Consider the following 19,297-nt stretch of genomic DNA (forward strand, 5'->3'; position numbering starts at 1 on the left):
AGAGAACCAGGAAATGAGTGGTTACCTAGAAACCACAGGAGGGGCAGGCGGTGGCCAGCAGGGCCAGTGAGGCAGAGAGGACAAACAGGAAGGGGACTGAAACAGATCAGTAGGACCAAGCCCAGTGTAGGACTGAGGGCACAGGGCAGAATGGGATAAGAGGGAAACTGAATTCCACATTAGCCTACCCCAGGCTCGGTCTTCATACATCCCTCAGCTAGGAATAAAATCAACCTCAAAATTTAGAGCAAGCTAGATCTGCCCCTGGGGAATGAGGGACTCCAGTTGCTGAATATGAAAGTGAAAGGGGATGTGGGCAGCAGATAAACCATTGCTGTTTATGCATTCATTTCCAGGTGCTCCTTCAGGCTCTAAACCCAGCTCCAAAGAGCCACAAAAACAAAACACAAGGCAAAAGCAAACTTTTTTTTTTTTTTTTAATTCCTTCATTCTGTAGCAAGAGGGAAAGATAAAACAAAAAGTAGTTCTGTCCTAAGGAAATTCCCTGAACACGTTTATGGCTCCCTGACCTCTGACCCTGGACTACAGAATGACTGAGTCTTATTAAACATCAGCAAAAATACAAGTGAAGAGAAGGACAGGCTTTCCAAGTGTCTCATTTCACATCCAGCCCCAAATAGCTTGCCATTGACCTTGAAACCATGGAAGATATTTTTCCTTTCAAGATGATAGAGAAACGATCGAGTCATGACAGGGCTCTGAACGGGAACCATCACATTCACGCAAAGCAGCTCTGTTTTTAATACACCCTCAAGGGAAAACGGGGAAAGTTATGAGCTGAGTGAAGGAGAGATACGTGAATGCAAATCTGACCCTCTCAACTCTAGGAAATTCAGAGCAGGAAGAAAACATGTTATTTGAAGTCAGATGTTTGACCTTTTTATGTGAGTTGCCCATTATTTATCTCCACACCCTGTAACTGGTAGGGCCTGGGTATTTCTTCGGCTCTGAAACCAGCCTCCACATCCAAGTGTGTGATCATCCAAGCATGACGAGGTGGCCCCACCGGTCCCCCGCACTTCATTTGTCATGTAGCAAAGGGATCAGCCGGGGCATTCCTGGGGGAGAGACACCACCCAGGCCTCCCCCCACATGCCTCTTTAGTCTGATAAGCCCCCATCATAAATTTTGCCATGACTCGAGGCTTCAGCCTGTTGCCAGCCGTATGCTTTTCTCTTGGCGAGACACCAGCTCTGTCCCCTGAGATAAATCCATTATTTGCAGAGTCCTGGAGGGTTCCCAGGGAAGGTAAATGAGGAAGTCCACCCTAAGCAAATCATGCTATGTTGCTATTTGCCACCTCAGGCTAACTTCTCACTGCCTGTGCTCTTTTCTGGTGTCCTCCACAATTCTGCCACAATGACGTGGTTTTTTCCAGTCCTCCATGTAACCACCCCCCACCTCTCTTCTCGACTGTTGTCAAAGCAACAGGCTAATTCACTGGGAAGTTCAATAAGGAGAGATGATGAGGTGGGAGGGATGGGCTAGGAGGAAAATGTACTGAGATAAGAAAAGCTTGGTCCTCACAGAACACATCACCAGGCTGAGGCACATGCTTTGACCCTGGCTGTTGGACCCAGGACTGGGCTGTAAAATGCATTCTCTTTGTCCTCAAGAGGTTCTAGGCCCAGAACATGAGAAGGAAGAAAGGTGCCAGAACCTTGAATTGGACTCCAGGACACCAACTTACATGTTGTTGGGCTACCTCTCCCCACAAGTGGACTAAGATATAAATGGACTCCAAAGACCTTGAGCCATCCTGCTCTAGTTGTGTCCTCTCCTATTCAGTGACCCCACTGAGAACAGGACAAGGGGCTGCCTGAACCCTTAGGCTGCTAAAGCATAGCAAGGAACTTCTCAGCTCCTGACCTTAATCTCAGCTCTTTCCAATTCCAACCATTTTCCCCCAACAAATCACTTTTTCTGGTCATGTCAGCAACCACTCTTGCATGATTGAGTGGCTCAGCCATACAGATCAGCCAGCCTGGCTGTTGGGGCTGCCAAAAGAAAAACCCCAATTGATCTGGTGTTTTTCATCTTATTGACAACAGTTTAATTCAGTCAAGCTGCATTTCATCTTGGGAAAGTTTCAAACCTTGCAGAAGGGGAATCACAAAGCCGCCCATCTCAACTGGAAACTGGGGCTGTGTTGATGAGTGGGTCTGTAACAACTTTGGGGGAAATAGTCCATCTAAATTTGCAACAGCGGTCCCCAAACTTTGGCGGCGGGGGGGGGGGGTTAACATCAAATAGCCGTCTGGCTCTGTGTGGAAACTCCCCTCATATGCACAGTGTAGGAAATCTGGTAAAAATAGAATTTCTTGTAAAATATTTAAGATTACTTTTTTGATGATTTATTTTGAGATGGTTGTGTGAATGTCACAACTTTGTGTTCCCTTAGACACTCAGGGTGTCCCCACCAAAAAACAATTAAGAAATCAACTCTCTGTCCCATAAGTCATGGACTGGTTCTATCAGTGCTAAGAAGGAGAGCTAATCTTCTCACAATTGAGGGCTCTCTCTAGGGCAGCATACATAATATGTAAATAAGGCAGTAATCACTTATTCTGCTCTGCCCTATCCCAGCAACTCCAGCCTGTGATCCTCAGAAAAGGATGCATTTGAGAGGCTCATGTGATTTTTATGGGGAAAGGTGGGGGGGGGGCTAGAAAGAGAAATTCCCCAATTCTTCCATGACAGTATGTCTTCCAAGAATATTAACTGACATTTACTGAGCTTTTATTATGTGCCAAGTACAATGAAAGTATATTTACTAGTTTAGTCCTTATAACAATTTTTGAAGGATGGTACTATATTTATCTTTATTTTACCAATGGGGATACTAAAGCATAGAAAAATCAAGTAATTTTTCCAAAGTCACACAGCTAGTAAGAGACAGTGCCAAGACTCTAGCAAAGAAAGTCTGACTCCAGAGTTCATGCTTTTAACCTCTATATCCCAGCAACATTCAAACCTGAGCATGAAGAATCATCTGGAAGATGACTGTTAAAATACAGTTCGCTGATTAACATGCCCAGAGTTTCAGATTCAGTAGCTTTGGGTGGAGCTTCCATTTCTAGCACATTCCCAGATGGTGTGACGCCAATAGACCACACATTAAGAAGGACTGGTCTGTGCTGTTCAGCCTCTAGAGAAAACTTCGGTAGAACCCTCTTCTTCCCCCTACACTCCTCCGATCCAGAAAAACAGCTCAATGAAAGCTTGAGTTATACTGAGGGAATTCATGAGCTCACTCTACCAGCCAGTCTTTTGGGAGGCCTCAAGACTCTCTCAGACAGCACTGTGCTGACTTGAGGGGCTTCCAGGAGTAGAATCACAGTTTTTCCAGGGAGCCCCCCTGGGGCACTAACTAGAAATGCAGCTAGTGGGTAATTGCCAGTCAGATCTGTGCCCTCATCCTTTTTCTATCCTTACTCCCTTGGTGATAACACATTGTTTCTAATCAAATGAGTATTATTAAACAAAAATAAAACTCATCTCTGTGTTAGAACTTCCCTTACAGATGTTTATGCAATTATTTTATCTCCACAAGTTAATTTATAAATACATTCGTTCATCCATTCACTTCAGACTCACTTTAGGGACATGTATGGCAACAAACAATACATAGGTGAGGGAAATCTAAGCAAAGATAAAATAAAAACAGAGCATTTCTATATGATAAAGTTGAGGCAAAGTTCACATAGAAAAATGAAAACCGGACGACTAACTCAAGGAAAGAAATCTCGGATTCTGAGATTTACAGTATCTGAGAAACTCTTCAACACATTAAAATCTGAGAGATATGTATGTCATTATAAAGGGTACAACATGACATGGCCCACAAAATTCTCCACAACATCCTCACATTAAATACAAAAACATTCCACAGAGCACTTATTATGGGATTCTTCAAAGGTTTCTTCAGGCCAGAATAGTTTATAAACTATAAACTTATGGGGACTGACACGTCAAGGTAAGCAGCTTCCCTAAGTAGGTTGGTAATAAGAGGATTAAAAACACTTTTAGCAATTCAGTTCTTCATTATCTATAGTTTGGAGTTTACACTGGTATCCCAGCCACTCTCTGTAAGCAGCATTCCTATAAAATCTTTTGCACACTGAAATGGTGTAAAACAAAACAGCAATTACCATTCATTTCTAGGGACCCCAAAAATAACCTACCAAATCATACCAAATAATGCATCAAACCCAAACGCACACTCACGGAGTGAAAGCAGGAATGCTGTGACACCAGGGATTGCAGACAGAGGCCCCTGGGAAGGAGCCATGGCCACCCTGGCTGCTCGGGGTGCCAGGACCCCAGAACAGCTGCTGCAAAACCCAAGCTGACACTATTTTCACTTCTCACCTTTAGTCATAAAAGCAAACATCCTCTTCAAAGTTCTTTTTATCGGTGATAACAGGTATCAGTGTAGGTCTGTCATAAAAGTGAAATGGCGTAAAGCAAACTAGACATTCTGCAGGGGAGAGGGAGGAAGAGGGGTCAAAACAGAGGAAGAAAGAGCACAAAGGAGTATGGTGATGGTGCACAGGTGAATGGGTGGTAGGAATATTACAGGGATTACACCTGAGAAGAGAAAGCATACATTGAACAAAAAGGAAGAATGATGTAAATATATATATATATATATATATATAAAATTAAAAAAAAGAAAAAGAAATTAAGACATTGGAGAAATTTTAACACCAGGGGGAAAAAAACAAAAAGCGGGGAGGCCTATATAGAAAGCACTATAGCTGCACTTGTGTCCAAATACATTATTCGTCTGCTGCTTCTCACTTAACTTACTGAGTTGAATTTAATTTTCTAATGCCTGAAGTCTATTATCAGATCGTTATGGTAAAAATCCTTGCACATTTCTTTAAAAGAAAAAAATGCCAGTTTTTAAAAAAGATTTGTCATTAAGTACTCTCATCAAATATTACACTAATTAATCTCAGTCTGTGACACACTGTATTGTGACATTTTTCAGCAGTTTGTAGCATGGGGAAAAGCACCGAGGTCAAGGGTTCAAAGGTTGAAAATTCTAATCCTGTTCCCATAACTGAGAAGTATGAGGCTTACCTTCTCTCAGCCTTGCCTTACTTATTTGTTAAATGGAAGAAAAGTAAAGTCAGACCTCTCTGGTGGCACAAGGGATTAAGTCTCAGTGCTATGAAGCTATTGGCAGCCACTGCAGCATGGGTTCGATCCCCAGCCAGGGAGCTAACACACATGGCGCAGCAGACCTCTCCTGCCTCGCCCATTGCTCCCCTCAGCAGTGTATTTCAGTAGATCCACCTGTTCTCCTCCCCACTCTGTCTCTGGTCAATCCTCTCTCTCTCTCTTTCTGTCTCTGTCTCACACACACTCACACACACACACACACACACACACACACACACACACATACACACCCCGCATCCCTGACCTACACCCCAGCTCTTGTATGCATAAATAGATAAATCTTTAAAGAAAAGAAAACTCACCACATAAATACATTAAGTTCTCACTTAACATCCTCAACAGGTTCTTGAAAACTGTGACTTTAAGCAAAATAAAGTAGAAGGAAACCAATTTTCACAAGTTAATGGACAGAAACAAGAATTAAGTTTCTACAGCACATTTCTGGCCACAAAAACATCACCATATTTCTAAAGACCCAAAACACTTCCAATATCCAATAATCATTTATAGTCATTCATTTTCCTACCCACTAATTCCAGCTCAGGCTGAGGGTGGGGGGAGCCTGTCCCAGCTGCTCAGGGACAAGGAAGGCCCCCGCCCTCTTTCACAGTGGGGCACACTCAGACTCACACTCACTTGGGCTAGAGCAATGGAAACACATCAGTGAACCTTATGTGCAGATATCTGGGATTTGGGAGGAAACCAGGGTCCCAGGGAAAAGCCACACATGCATGAGGAGAATGTGCCAAATCTACACAGACAGTGGCCCCAGCTGGGAACCAATTGTTTTTTCTCATCAACATTATAACCAGAGATGTTATTCATACTGTGTACTGTACTTATGAAGAATGGAATAAAAAAACTTTAACGAGCCAATGTTAACACTTGTGACTATGAATTTAAATTATGTTCAGGAGCCTAACATGAATTACCAAGCGATTTGTGCTGATTTTAAAAGCCACAGAGTCTCATCTTAGAGTTGCATTTAAAGATTTAACTTTTTCCCCATGAGTTTGGCAAAAAGATTTTTGGTACCAAGAGCAAACAGGCAATATAGGTGATCTCTGAGGAGTCTTGCCACTTCTTAAACAGATCAAAAGGTGTTTGAATTATTCTTCCTCTTTAATAGAAATCAGGCAACAGAAAATTTAAAATGAAACAGAAATGTTGTCAAAAGAAAATTGTCCTATTTAGACCAATGCATGATTCTGAACAAATGCAGATTCCATGTCCCAGGGTTTCATGATTTGGTTGAGCCTGTGGGTTTGAAGAACATCTGACACAGCCACATCTGGGAATCAACAGAAAAAACATCTTCCAAAGTCAATATAAACGCTGTTTAGAGGTTGCCATGCTGAATCGTATGCCCCCTTTAATTACTGCAAATAATCAAAAGCTAGCAATATTTACAAAAGTCTTAGCTATGATTTATTTTCCTCAAGAATTATACCGACCAATCGCAATTTGGGAAATGAAAGTAATCAGACTCTAATCAAGATTGCAGCCTAGAGGCCAAAGAAAAACAGACCATTCAGAGGATATTTCCCAAATAACCTAGCATGTTGTCCTCCCAAATATGTCTAGTTTTGCTTATTATCCAGTGATAGTTTCTTTACTTTTCACCTCTCCACCTTCAGGAAGTCTTCCTGTTGCTTAGATTATGGATATAAAAGGCACCTCCTCAAAGGTTCTGCTTCTTCTGGACTAGTTTTATTTATTTATTTTTAAAGATTTATTTATTTATACAAGCACTGGGTACAGTCAGAAGCGCGGGAGGGCGAGAGAATTCACCAGAGCCAGAGCAGGGAGCAGAGCAGGCAGAAGGACCGAAGTACACTACTGAGGGGAGCAGCGGGTGGCAGGAGAGGTCTGCGCGCCATGTGGGACCCACCTCCAGTGGCCGGGGAGCAGCTGGGGATCAAACCGGCGCTGCAGAGGCTGCGGGCAGCTTCGCAACCCAGCGCTCAACCGCTGCACCACCGGGGAGGCCCTCCTGGACTAGTTTTAAACTAGTTTTAAACCTTAACACAGAGCCTGGCACACAGTAGTAAGAAAATTTGAATATACTGACTACCCATTGGGCCCATCATGCTCATATAACATTCTGCTCTTCTTCACATTGTGTTTATTAGATAATTCCTTTTGCTTTATTTTCCCTGCCAGCCTCCCTTTATAGCTCTCATTCTGAAAGTCTATGTTTTGTTAAGTTTAGATCAGTTGCAGGCAAAAAATCAGTACAAAAATCTCCACACTTCACCTAGCCCCCCTAAAACTACCATTAACTCTATACCAACTAGGGTGAGTATCAGCAAAAACAAAAACAACAATCCAGAAAATGACAAGTGTGAGTAAGGATATAGAAAAATTAGAAATCTCACCTATTGCCAGTGAGAATGTAATGTGGGTTAGCCAATATGGAAAATGGTTGGGTGATTCCGCAAAAAGCTAAACATTAAAACATCAGATGGCCCAAAAATTCTATTCCTATTTATACCAAAAAGTACTAAAAACAGGTATTCAAACAAAAGTTTGTACCCCAGGATTCATGGCAACACTATTCACAATAGCCAAATGGTGGAAATAATCCAAACATTCATTAACTAATGAATAACTAGATAAACAAAATGTGGTATCTCCATATAATAAAATACTATTTAGCCATGAAAAATAATGCTATAACATGGATGAACCTTGAAAACAATATGCTAAGGAAAAGAGACCAGTCATAAAGACCACATATTATATGATTCACGTATATGAAATATACATGAAATGAAATCAATGAATATATGAAATTTCCAATTAGCTTACCAGCTAATTAAAACAGGCAAATCTACAGAGACAGAAAGTAGATTAGTGGTGGTGGTTTAAGATTGGGAGAGGATTGGTTAGGTGAAAAAAATATTCTAAAGTTGACTTGTGATGTTTGTACATATCTGTGAATATATCAAAACCATTAAACTGCACATTTTAAATGGAGGAATTGTATGGCATGTGATTACATCTCAATAAGACTGTTTAAAAAAAACTACATATAGCCTGAGGGAAGTCATTGAGGTGCTGGAATTGCTCTACATCCTACTTCTGGTGATGATTATAAGACTCAATGCAGGTGTTAAAATCCATAAAACTTTACACTCCAAAAAAAAGTGAATTTCACCGCATGTAAATTTTAAAAGCCTACAATGTGCTTGTTGGAATTATAACCTGGATTCACACTCAACTTCAGTTGGGGCTGGCAATGCTAATTAAAAATCTCTGATTATGTGTGATGAGAACAGTCAGACTCAACAAGCCACATCAAAATCTAGTTCCTTAGGCTACCTCCTGCAGCTGAAACCCAAAGACAAAATCACTTGAGAGAGATTATTACTCTTGTAATCATGTCTCCAATTGATGCTCAAAGTAGGGTTGTTGGTACAGTAGTCCAAGGTTTCCTTCAGATCCTAGTAACTCCTGGTGATTGCTCTGAATTCTCCATTTTCACCTGCACCAGATACTAAACTTGGGCCCAAAACAGAGGGGCAAGTGGGATAAAAGGAATTAAACCAGATGATCATTACCACCCTGTGACTCTCTGTGGCTGCTAAAGAGGAAACTTCAGGCCTAATCATAAAGATGCCTACTGAGCCAGTGCTCTGTGACTGAGTGTAGCATGATGGACCCATGAACATGGACCTGAACAGGCCAGGCTACCCAGCACCCAGAAGTATGATTCATGTACATGAAATGAAATCCATGTATATGAAATTTTTAATCAGCTGTGCCCTGTCCTGTGACCAGGGGCCACCTGTGTCAGCAGAGATTAGATGTAGCAGCATATTGTGAAAAGCACAAAATAATGAGGCTTAAACCCACACAAAAAAATTATTCTCCCACATTAAAGAGGCAGTCTATAATTGATATGCAATCAACAAGGACTAAGATCTTTCCAACATCCTTCTCCATCATCCTCCGTGCATGACTCCATGTATGGTCCAGCATGACTGCTGAAGCTCCAGGAGCCACACTTTGAGGGCCACTGCTTTAAGACAGTCATCTCTAATCTTATCTGATTCAAGTCATGCCTGCTCCCATGGACCTCTTTAACGCCTCTGTAGGGGCAGGACTGGACACAGTGCAGGTTTTCTAGGATCCCATGCAGACCAGGTAAAGGAGGGGTCAAGAGTCCTCAGTGGTTTTTGCAGGTCTTTTATTGGGATTTACCCGGTACACAGCAGGCAGGAGTGCTCGGGGGCCGGGAGGCTGGCAGGCCTCTCAGCCCCCAGCAAATCTGCACTCTATCTGGGCTCTCCGGCATTCCCTGCTTCTCTCTTGGCTTCTGCTGCTTCTTTCTCAGATTCTCTTTTGGCTTCTGTTCGCGTCCCCATGACGCCGCCCTTAAAAGCCTCCTCTTAGCCCAGGTGAATACCATCTACATATGCCCACACCTGGAGTAGGGACTCCAGGTGCCCGCCATCAGGCATGCATTCAGGACCGCAAGGGTCCATCATCTATCCTCATGGCAGGAGGGCAGAAAAGCCTGACATTTTTCCTTACCCTACAGTCCACCCCCTCAGGGTTTTCTGCCATATAATCTTCATATAGACAATTTTCTTAGGAAACAAACAACGCAGCCATGGCCCACAAAAGCAAATGCATTACAATATAACAACAAAATACAACAGAACACAAATAAGTCCAGGCAGGGCTCCAACCTAGTGGCATAAGACAATTATTGGTACCAGCAGATGAGCCACCACATCTGCTGCCGAAGGCACTGCTCATACGAGGGAGGGGAACCACTCACGGCATCTACTGTAACACGCCAGGAGCCGTCAGGTTTCCTGATCTTCTCTGGCTGTAGTCTCAGCTACAAGCCACACACAGCATCCACCCCCAGGATGCACTCGCTCTGGGATTGGCGATTGTATGCTTTTGGGGGCAGTCGCCAACCCTCAGGGTTTCTGTCTGCAGTTGTTCCAACATTCTGCTTTCACAGCCACCAATGCGACACGCAGACCCCTGCACTCAGGCCAACCCACTGCACAAGCACATGGGTCGGGGATCCAAACTCTACATTTGGCTTGGGCTCCACCCCAAGCCACATTCCCCACCCGTCCCCCAAGGACGGGTTCCTCAGCTCCTCACCCTCACTCAAGAATGAGCAGGGCATCACCCACAGGTGATTTTATGAGACTCACAGGTCTTCAGCATACCCAGGATGCTTAACAGCCGCTCAAGGCTTCCCAAACTTAGCATCAGCACCTGCTTTTGCCTTCTCAGTTGGCTTTTCTCCTCTGCCTGGCTGCTGGACATACCCAGGCTGCTTTTGGCCATCAAGGCCCACTGGCCACCCCCAGATTCTCAAAAAAACAATAACCTGCCAAGGTCCTCCACCTTCTGGCGGGATTATCAGTCCAAGTCCATCAGTCCAAGTTCATTGGCCTCTCCCTGCATCAGCACCAGCGAGCTCCGAATCGTGGCCCTCTCTTCCCAACGATTCTTGCTGCCTCAGGGGTCTTTGGCTGGTCCTCTCGGGCGTCTCCTCCTCCAGCTGAGGTCTCGTCCCGCAGCTCCCGGATGGTGTCCACCTTCTGTGCCGCCATGGTGCCTCTAGTGTCGTCACAGGCAAACACAGTCTGTTACTCCTTAGTCCCTCCAGGTCTTCGGAGGGCTCCATACCCGTCTGCATGGATCATCTTGCCAACTTATGCCAATTGTAAGGCAGGACTGGACACAGTGCAGGTTTTCTAGGATCCCATGCAGATCGGGTAATGGAGGAGTCAGAGTCCTCAGACCTTTTGCAGGTCTTTTATTGGGATTTACCCGGTACACAGCAGGCAGGAGTGCTGGGGGGCCGGGAGGCTGGCAGGCCTCTCAGCCTCCAGCAAATCTGCACTCTATCTGGGCTCTCCGGTGATCTCTGCTTCTCTCTCGGTTTCTGCTGCTTCTTTCTCAGCTTCTCTTTTGGCTTCTGTTCTTCTCGGCTTCTGCTGGCGTCCCCGTAACGCCGCCCTTAAAAGCCCCGTCTTAGCCCAGGTGAATACCATCTACATATGCCCACACCCTACTCCAGGTGCCCGCCATCAGGCATGCATTCAGGACCCCAAGGATCCATCATCTATCCTGATGGCAGGAGGGCAGAAAAGCCTGACATTTTTCCTTACCCTACAGCCTCTCATGCTGGGTTCTGGGTCCTTGTGTCCTTACCCATTCCAAGTATGGGGCTGGATATGTACCACAATCGCTCCCAAGAATATATCATTTTTCACCAGAGCCAGAGGATGGAGCTAATGTCTGCAACAGAAAGGATTCAAGAATATGTCGTTGGTTAGAACTTGAGCCTTGCAGAAGGTTAGAGCGAAAAGAGATATTAATTATCATCTAGTCTAATTCTCTCTGCTCCCAACCCCCTCATTTTAGAGTTGAGGAAACCTGGGGCCCAGAGACATGTGTAGGGTCCCTACTAAGTTACGGGATAATTGGTTAGTGGGGTCCATGGGGAAGTCACCAACATTTGCAGAAGACAGTATCATGACTCATGGGTTCTAGATGTGGTTAATCTTATTTAAACTGCCCTTGGGAGAATCCAGCTGTAGAAAAACTTAAAACGAATGACAGAATTGACTGATACTAAGCCCCATGACCAGCAGATTAGCATTAATAATCTAATCATTAAATAATTTGGCAGTTAGTAGTGTATTATTATTTAATAGCGCTTAATAGATTATATTGATGAGTATTAATAATCTAATTATTCAATAATTTTAATAATTATTTAAACTTGGCTACAGAACATCATCAAATATGCTAGGTAAACAAGATACTTAAAAGAACATTGCAAAAAAAGTTAAAAAGAGAAACTAGCTAGTTTTAAAATGCTCTACAAGTATGAACCATTATTTCTCCATCTTTGAGACACCACAGAAAACCCAGCTCTTAACCTGGGCCTCCCTACACAAAGATAGGGATTAAAAATACACAGCAATGGGGCCTCCCCGGTGGCACGGCGGTTGAGCGCTAGACTGTGAAGCCACCTGCAGCCTCTGCAGTGCCGGTTCAATTCCCGGCCACCGGCAAAGGCCTCACATGGTGAAAAGACCTCTCCTGCCACACCTGCTGCTCCCCGCAGCAATGTATTTCATCAGTCTGCCTGCTCTGCTCCCCACTCTGGCTCTGTTGAATTCTCTCACCATCCCGTGCTTCTGACTGTACCCAGTGCTTGTATAAACAAATAAATAAATTTTAAAAAAATACACAGCAATGGATCAGAAGATCCTGTGAGTGCTTTGGTTGAGTATTTTTTAATTTTTAATCTAAAATAACACCCCCTGGAGCAACATGGCGGCGAGGAGACGCTGCGAGTAAGATCTCCCATTAAAAAAAGTTAATAGGGAGGAAAAGCGGCAGGTCCCAGTGAGAACCGGGACACGGAAGATAAACGGGTAACTCCAGCAAACTGCCCGAAGAAGAAAGTTGCCATAAAAGAGGACCAGAAGGGAGGGAAGCGCATAACCCTGCTCCCCTCCCCCGCCCACAGAGGCGGCACTCTCCAACCGGCAGAGAGGAGGAAAACAACAAACTAAAACGACCAACAAGAACAAACGACACAGCAAGCGGGACTGGGAGTGGAAAGGAACTATTTCAGCCACCACACCCCGTGAACGGGAGCTGTGGAGAACCCTGCAGGATCCGCCGCAGAGGTGAGCTCCGGGCGCCATTGAAGAGAGACCCCGCCCAGGAGGAGACCAGCATCAGCACACAGCCCCGGCCACGGCCGCCCGGTAAGCTTGCGCGGAAAGCGGCGCGCTGGAAAAACAGGCGCGGAGCGGGATTGCGCGGAAAAGCGGCGCGGATCGCGCTGAAAAGCAGTGCGGTTGAAAAGCAAACGCGGATACAGATCGGATCGCAGCTGCCCAGGTCCCCGCGCCTGCGACCTAGGCTTGCGGGGAGACCCGCGGAGGCCCTCCCTGAGTGAGCAGGAACCAGGCGCCCAGGCAGGGGAGCGGGATTCAAAAGGCGCCATTCCCGCGCCACTGAACTGGGCTACAGCCCACGTCCTGGAACTGAGGGCTTTGGAACTGAGACCCAGGGCACGAAATTAGGGGCGTGGGTTCCCCACGACGGTGGGGCACAAGGCAGACACAGCACCCCAAAGTCGTTGAGGTGTACCCTACCATCCCCGCTCTGCTCCCTGTCCCACGGGGTGGAAAATCAGCTCCCCAAGGGCTCTAGGAGAGATCTCTGGCGCCACCTAGCGACTTGAAGCCAGCACAGGCTCCTGAAGGAGCTAGTGGCCAGCTGGGGAGTTAGCCCACGTCGGGCCCCTTCCGAACAAGTAGTCTGAGCCCACAGGGAGAGCGAGCACCCACAGCCGGGGCAGACCAGGCGCGCAGAAGAGTGTGCCTGAGACCGGACGCGCAGGGAGCGTGTCCCACATCACCATTATAGAATAGGGACATTTCTTCAGTAAAGACTACCTGCAGAAGGCTTCCTCAGGAGCCAGAGGTGAGCGGGGGAAGTTTGCCCACGCCAGACCCCCTCTGGCCTGCAGTCCAAGCCCAGAGGGGGAGCAGGAACCCACCACCGGGGCGGACCAGGCGCACAGGGGAGTGTGTCCCCACATCGGCATTGTAGAACAGGGACCTTTCTCCAGTAAAGACTGCTTGAAACTGACAGATGACTCCTGGAGGAACCAGAGGGGAGCAGAGAAGCCCACCCAAGATGCCGGCCAGTCCCAACAACACAGTGTCCCAACGCATACGGCAAATTAGAAAACAGACAGTAGGGAGGAGGAGAACCACACGCAACCTAGCAACTCTCCAGAGAAAAAGCACACCACAAAAAGAAAACCAGCCCCCAGATTGCAACGACAGTAACTTGGAAGAACTTCTGAGCCTTCCAGAAAGAGAATTTAAAATTGCCGTGATTAAAAAACTGACAGAAGTCATAAAGGAAAACAATGATAAGGGAAAAATAATCAACGATCAGAAGAATGAAATTGAGTCCCTAAAGAGGGAAGTAAAAGAAATGCAGGAGATCAAAGAATTAATGGAAGAACTAAAGAATTCTGGGAAAAGCAATGAAAGCAGAATTGATGAAATGGAAGAACGAATAAGTACTCTTGAAGACACAGAAATAAAAAGAACCAAAACAGAAAAGGAAAGAGAAGTACGAAGGAAAAAGAATGAAGAAAGACTTCGGGAACTATCTGACTCCATGAGGAAAGGAAATATAAGAGTTATAGGAATACCAGAAGGAGAGGAGAGAGAAGTAGGAACAGAGAAAATATTCAAAGAGATAATTGAAGAGAACTTCCCAAATGTGAAGGAGGAGCTGAAAATTGATATACAAGAAGCAAGAAGAACACCAAACTTCCACGATGAAAGGAAAAATACAGCAAGACACATAATAGTAAAGCTCCCAAGAATCCAGGACAAGGAAAAAATAATGAAGCTGGCAAGAGGGAAGAAACAGATAACATTCAAAGGAAAGCCAATCAGGCTGACATCAGACTTCTCCGAAGAAACACTACGGGCAAGGAGAGAGTGGAGGGACATAGTCAACAGACTCCAAGAAAACAGATGCCAACCAAGAATACTCTATCCCGCAAAGCTCTCCTTCCTCTTTGAAGAAAGAATATGGACTTTCCCAGACAAACAGAAACTCCGGAATTTCATTGCAACTAAACCCCCACTCCAAAAAATACTACAAGGAGTCCTAAAGCCAGAACCTCAGAGGGACGAATAACAATGAAAGAAGGCCAAAAAAAAAAAAGTTATTAAAAGAATAAATAAATAAAATCAAAGGAAAGACAAACACAATGGCAAATACAGATGTTAACATATCAATATTAACTCCAAATGTAAATGGACTAAACTCTTCAATAAAAAGACACAGAGTTGCAGCCTGGATTAAGAAACAAAACCCAACCTTTTGCTGTCTCCAGGAAACACATTTAGCTACAAAAGATAAAAATAGGTTCAAAGTTAAAGGATGGAAAACAATCCTACAAGCAAATGGACCAAAAAAGAAAGCAGGAACAGCTATACTTATATCAGATAAAACAGATTTCAAACTCAAAAAGATAAAAAGAGACCCCAATGGTCACTACATTATGATCAAGGGGACAATACTTCAAGAAGAAATAACACTCATTAACATATACTCACCAAACGAAGGAGCACCAAAATATATCAGACAACTGTTGTCCTCTCTGAAAACAGACATCAGAGAAAACACATACGTAGTGGGAGACTTCAACACACCACTATCAACAATGGATAGATCAACAAGACAAAAAATAAGTAAAGAAACCAAAGCTCTAAATAAGGACCTAGAGCAATTGGGCTTAACAGACATCTATAGAACACTAAACCCCAAAAAAACGGAGTACACATTTTTCTCAAGCGCACAAGGATCATTCTCCAGGATCGATCACATACTGGGGCACAAGACAAACATCAACAGATACACCAAGATTGAAATCATATCAACCATCTTTTCTGACCATGAAGGCATCAAACTAGAAATAAACCATAAAAAGAAGGCAAGGAACTTTCCTACCTCATGGAGATTAAAAACCACACTACTGGAAGACCACTGGACTAATGAGGAGATGAAAGAAGAAATTAAAAAATTCTTTGAATTGAACGACAAGGAGGACACCAATATCCTAAATGTATGGGATGCAGCAAAAGCAGTAATAAGAGGAAAATATATAGCAATAGAAGCTCACATCAAGAAACAAGAAAGAACTCAAAGAAACAACCTAATCTCGAAGCTCAAAGATCTAGAAAAAGAACAACAAAAAAACCCCAAAACCAGTAGAAGAAAAGAAATAATAAAAACCAAAGCAGAAATAAATGAAATTGAAACTAAAAAAACAATCCAAAAGATCAATGAAACCAAGAGCTGGTTCTTTGAAAAAATCAATAAAATAGACAAACCCCTAGCCAGGCTCACAAAGGAAAAAAGGGAGAAAGCACAAATAAACAGGATCATCAATGAAAGAGGAGAAATCACAACGGACACAGCAGAAATCAAAAGAATAATCAGTAACTACTATGAAGAGTTATATGGAAACAAGTTTAACAATCTAGAGGAGATGGACAAATTCTTACAACTCTACAATCATCCAAAGCTAGATAAAGAAGAAATAGAACACCTAAACAGACCAATTACAATTAGCGAAATTGAAATGGTAATCAAAAACCTCCCCAAAAACAAAAGCCCAGGGCCTGATGGATTTACAAATGAATTCTACCAAACATTCAGAGACGAATTAGTGCCTATCCTTCACAAACTCTTCCAAAAAATTGAGAAGGAAGGGACAATACCAAACACGTTCTATGAAGCCAACATTACACTAATACCAAAACCGAACAAGGACAACACAAAAAAGGAAAACTACAGGCCAATCTCCCTAATGAACACTGATGCAAAAATCCTCAATAAAATTTTAGCCATCAGAATCCAACAATGTATCCATAAGATAATTCACCACGACCAAGTAGGATTCATTCCAGGGACACAAGGATGGTTTAACATCCGAAAATCAATCAACGTTATCCAACACATCAACAAAAAGAAATATAAAAACCATATGATAATATCAATAGATGCTGAGAAAGCTTTCGACAAAGTGCAACACCCATTCATGATAAAAGCCCTTGAAATTCTTGGGATACAAGGAACATACCTTAACATCATAAAGGCCATCTATGACAAGCCAACAGCCAGTATCATTCTCAATGGTGAAAAGCTGAAAGCAATTCCATTAAGATCTGGAACAAGACAAGGATGTCCACTCTCACCACTGCTTTTCAATATAATACTGGAAGTCCTAGCCAGGGCAATAAGACAAGATAAAGACATCCAAGGAATCCAAATAGGAAAAGAAGAAGTCAAACTATCACTATTTGCAGATGATATGATAATATACATAGAGAACCCCAAAAACTCCACAGAAAAGCTAATTCAACTCATCAATCAGTTCAGTAAAGTGGCAGGATACAAAATCAACACGCAAAAGTCAGTAGCCTTCCTATACACAAACACTAAATCTGAAGAAGAAGAAATCAAAAAAACCATCCCTTTCGTTATTGAAACAAAAAAAATCAAATATTTGGGAATAAACCTAACAAAAGAGGTAAAGGACCTATACAAAGAAAACTATAAAACACTGTTAAAAGAAATAGAAGAAGACACAAAGAAATGGAGAGATATCCCCTGCTCATGGATTGGAAGAATAAACATTATTAAAATGGCCATCCTTCCGAAAGCAATATACAGATTCAATGCTATTCCAATCAAAATTTCAATGGCATTCTTCAAAGAAATAGAACAATTATTGATGAAATTCATATGGAATCACAAAAAACCCCGAATAGCCAAAGCTCTCCTGAAAAAAAAAGAAGGGAATGGAGGCATCACACTCCCAGACTTCAAACTCTACTACAAAGCCATAATCATCAAAACTTCATGGTATTGGAACAAGAACAGACATACAGACCAATGGAATCGAATAGAAAATCCAGAAATAAACCCACAGATTTATGGTCAACTAATCTTTGACAAAGGAGCAAAGACTATGCATTGGAGCAAAGAAAGTTTGTTCAATAAATGGTGCTGGGAAAACTGGGTTGCTACATGCAAAAGAATGAAGCTTGACCACTACCTCACACCATACACAAAAATCAACTCAAAATGGATTAAAGAATTAGACATAAGACCTGAAACGATAAAATATATAGAAGGAAATATAGGCGAAACACTACGTGATTTGCACATTAAAGACATCTTTACAGACACATCACCCAAAGCAGTGATAGTGAAGGCGAAGATAAACAGCTGGGACTACATCAAATTAAAGAGCTTCTGCACAGCAAAAGAGACAATAACAAAAACAAAGAGAAACCCCACCAACTGGGAGAACATTTTTGCACCCAACACTAATGATAAAGGACTGATCACAAAAATCTGCAAAGAGCTGATGAGACTCAACAACAACAAAGAAAATAATCCAGTCAAAAAATGGGCAGAAGAGCTAAAAAGAAACTTCTCTGAAGAGGAAATGCAAATGGCCAACAGGCATATGAAAAAATGTTCAACATCACTTGTCATCAGGGAAATGCAAATCAAAACTACCATGAGATACCATCTTACACCAGTGAGAATGGCACATATTAAAAAAACTAGCAACAACAAATGTTGGCGAGGGTGTGGAGAAAAAGGAACTCTTCTGCACTGTTGGTGGGAGTGCAAACTGGTCCAACCACTGTGGAAAGCTGTGTGGAGATTTCTGGACCTACTAAACATAGAGCTTCCATATGATCCAGCAATTCCACTCCTAGGTATTTACCCAAAGGACACAGAAACATCAATTCCAAAGAACACCTGCACCCCTATGTTTATAGCAGCACTGTTTACAATAGCTAAGCTTTGGAAACAACCCAAATGCCCAAAAATAGATGACTGGATCAAGAAGATGTGGTACATATATACCATGGAATATTACTCAGCATTCAAAAAAGATAAACACATGCAATTTGCAGCAACATGGATGGCGCTGGAAGGGATCATGCTCAGTGAAATAAGCCAGAAAGAAAAAGAAAAATACCGGATGGTCTCACTCATAGCAGGAATCTAGAAAACTTAAATAAGGGACCAGGAAAATGAATAACTATAAGAAAGTGAAAATCAAAATCAACAAAAAACTAAGAACCAAAGACACTTTTAGGGGGGCAGGGGCGGGAGGGGAGGGATTGGGGTCAGAATGGGGGGGCTGCAATTGTATGGGGAATATAACAATAAAATTTATTATCTAATAAAAAAAAATAAAATAAAAAAATAAAATAAAATAACACCCCCTGTTGAGCCTCCCCAAAAAAAATTAGAACAGAAAAGAAGCATGACTCCTCACTCCCTTGTGGAAAAACATTCCTTCTGCCTAAGACACGACATTTTGCTCCTGCTCCAACATCACACACCCTTGTCTCCAGGATGGTGGGGAGGTGGAGGTAAGCTAGAACACACACTTTGGTGTAAATTCACTATGTCTACACATCAACAGAGAAATAGTTAAGAAAACATAAGTGGTTGG

At 43.1% G+C, this 19,297-nt stretch overlaps 1 long non-coding RNA gene across 2 annotated transcripts in view; it reads right to left on the reverse strand.

Annotated features, from left to right (window-relative positions):
• The window catches only part of LOC119241359 (uncharacterized), a 63,226-nt gene that overhangs the window by 25,125 nt on the left and 18,804 nt on the right, over positions 1 to 19,297 (reverse strand). For both annotated transcript variants that reach the window (XR_005124303.2, XR_008551176.1), the window contains exon 3: positions 11,361 to 11,490. This is a non-coding gene — a long non-coding RNA (uncharacterized LOC119241359). The remainder of the gene's footprint in view (positions 1 to 11,360; positions 11,491 to 19,297) is intronic.

Source organism: Talpa occidentalis, unplaced genomic scaffold (assembly GCF_014898055.3).
Source record: "Talpa occidentalis isolate TD23 unplaced genomic scaffold, MPIMG_talOcc4v2.1 talOcc4.12, whole genome shotgun sequence".
In the NCBI taxonomy this organism is placed as follows: Eukaryota; Metazoa; Chordata; class Mammalia; order Eulipotyphla; family Talpidae; genus Talpa; species Talpa occidentalis.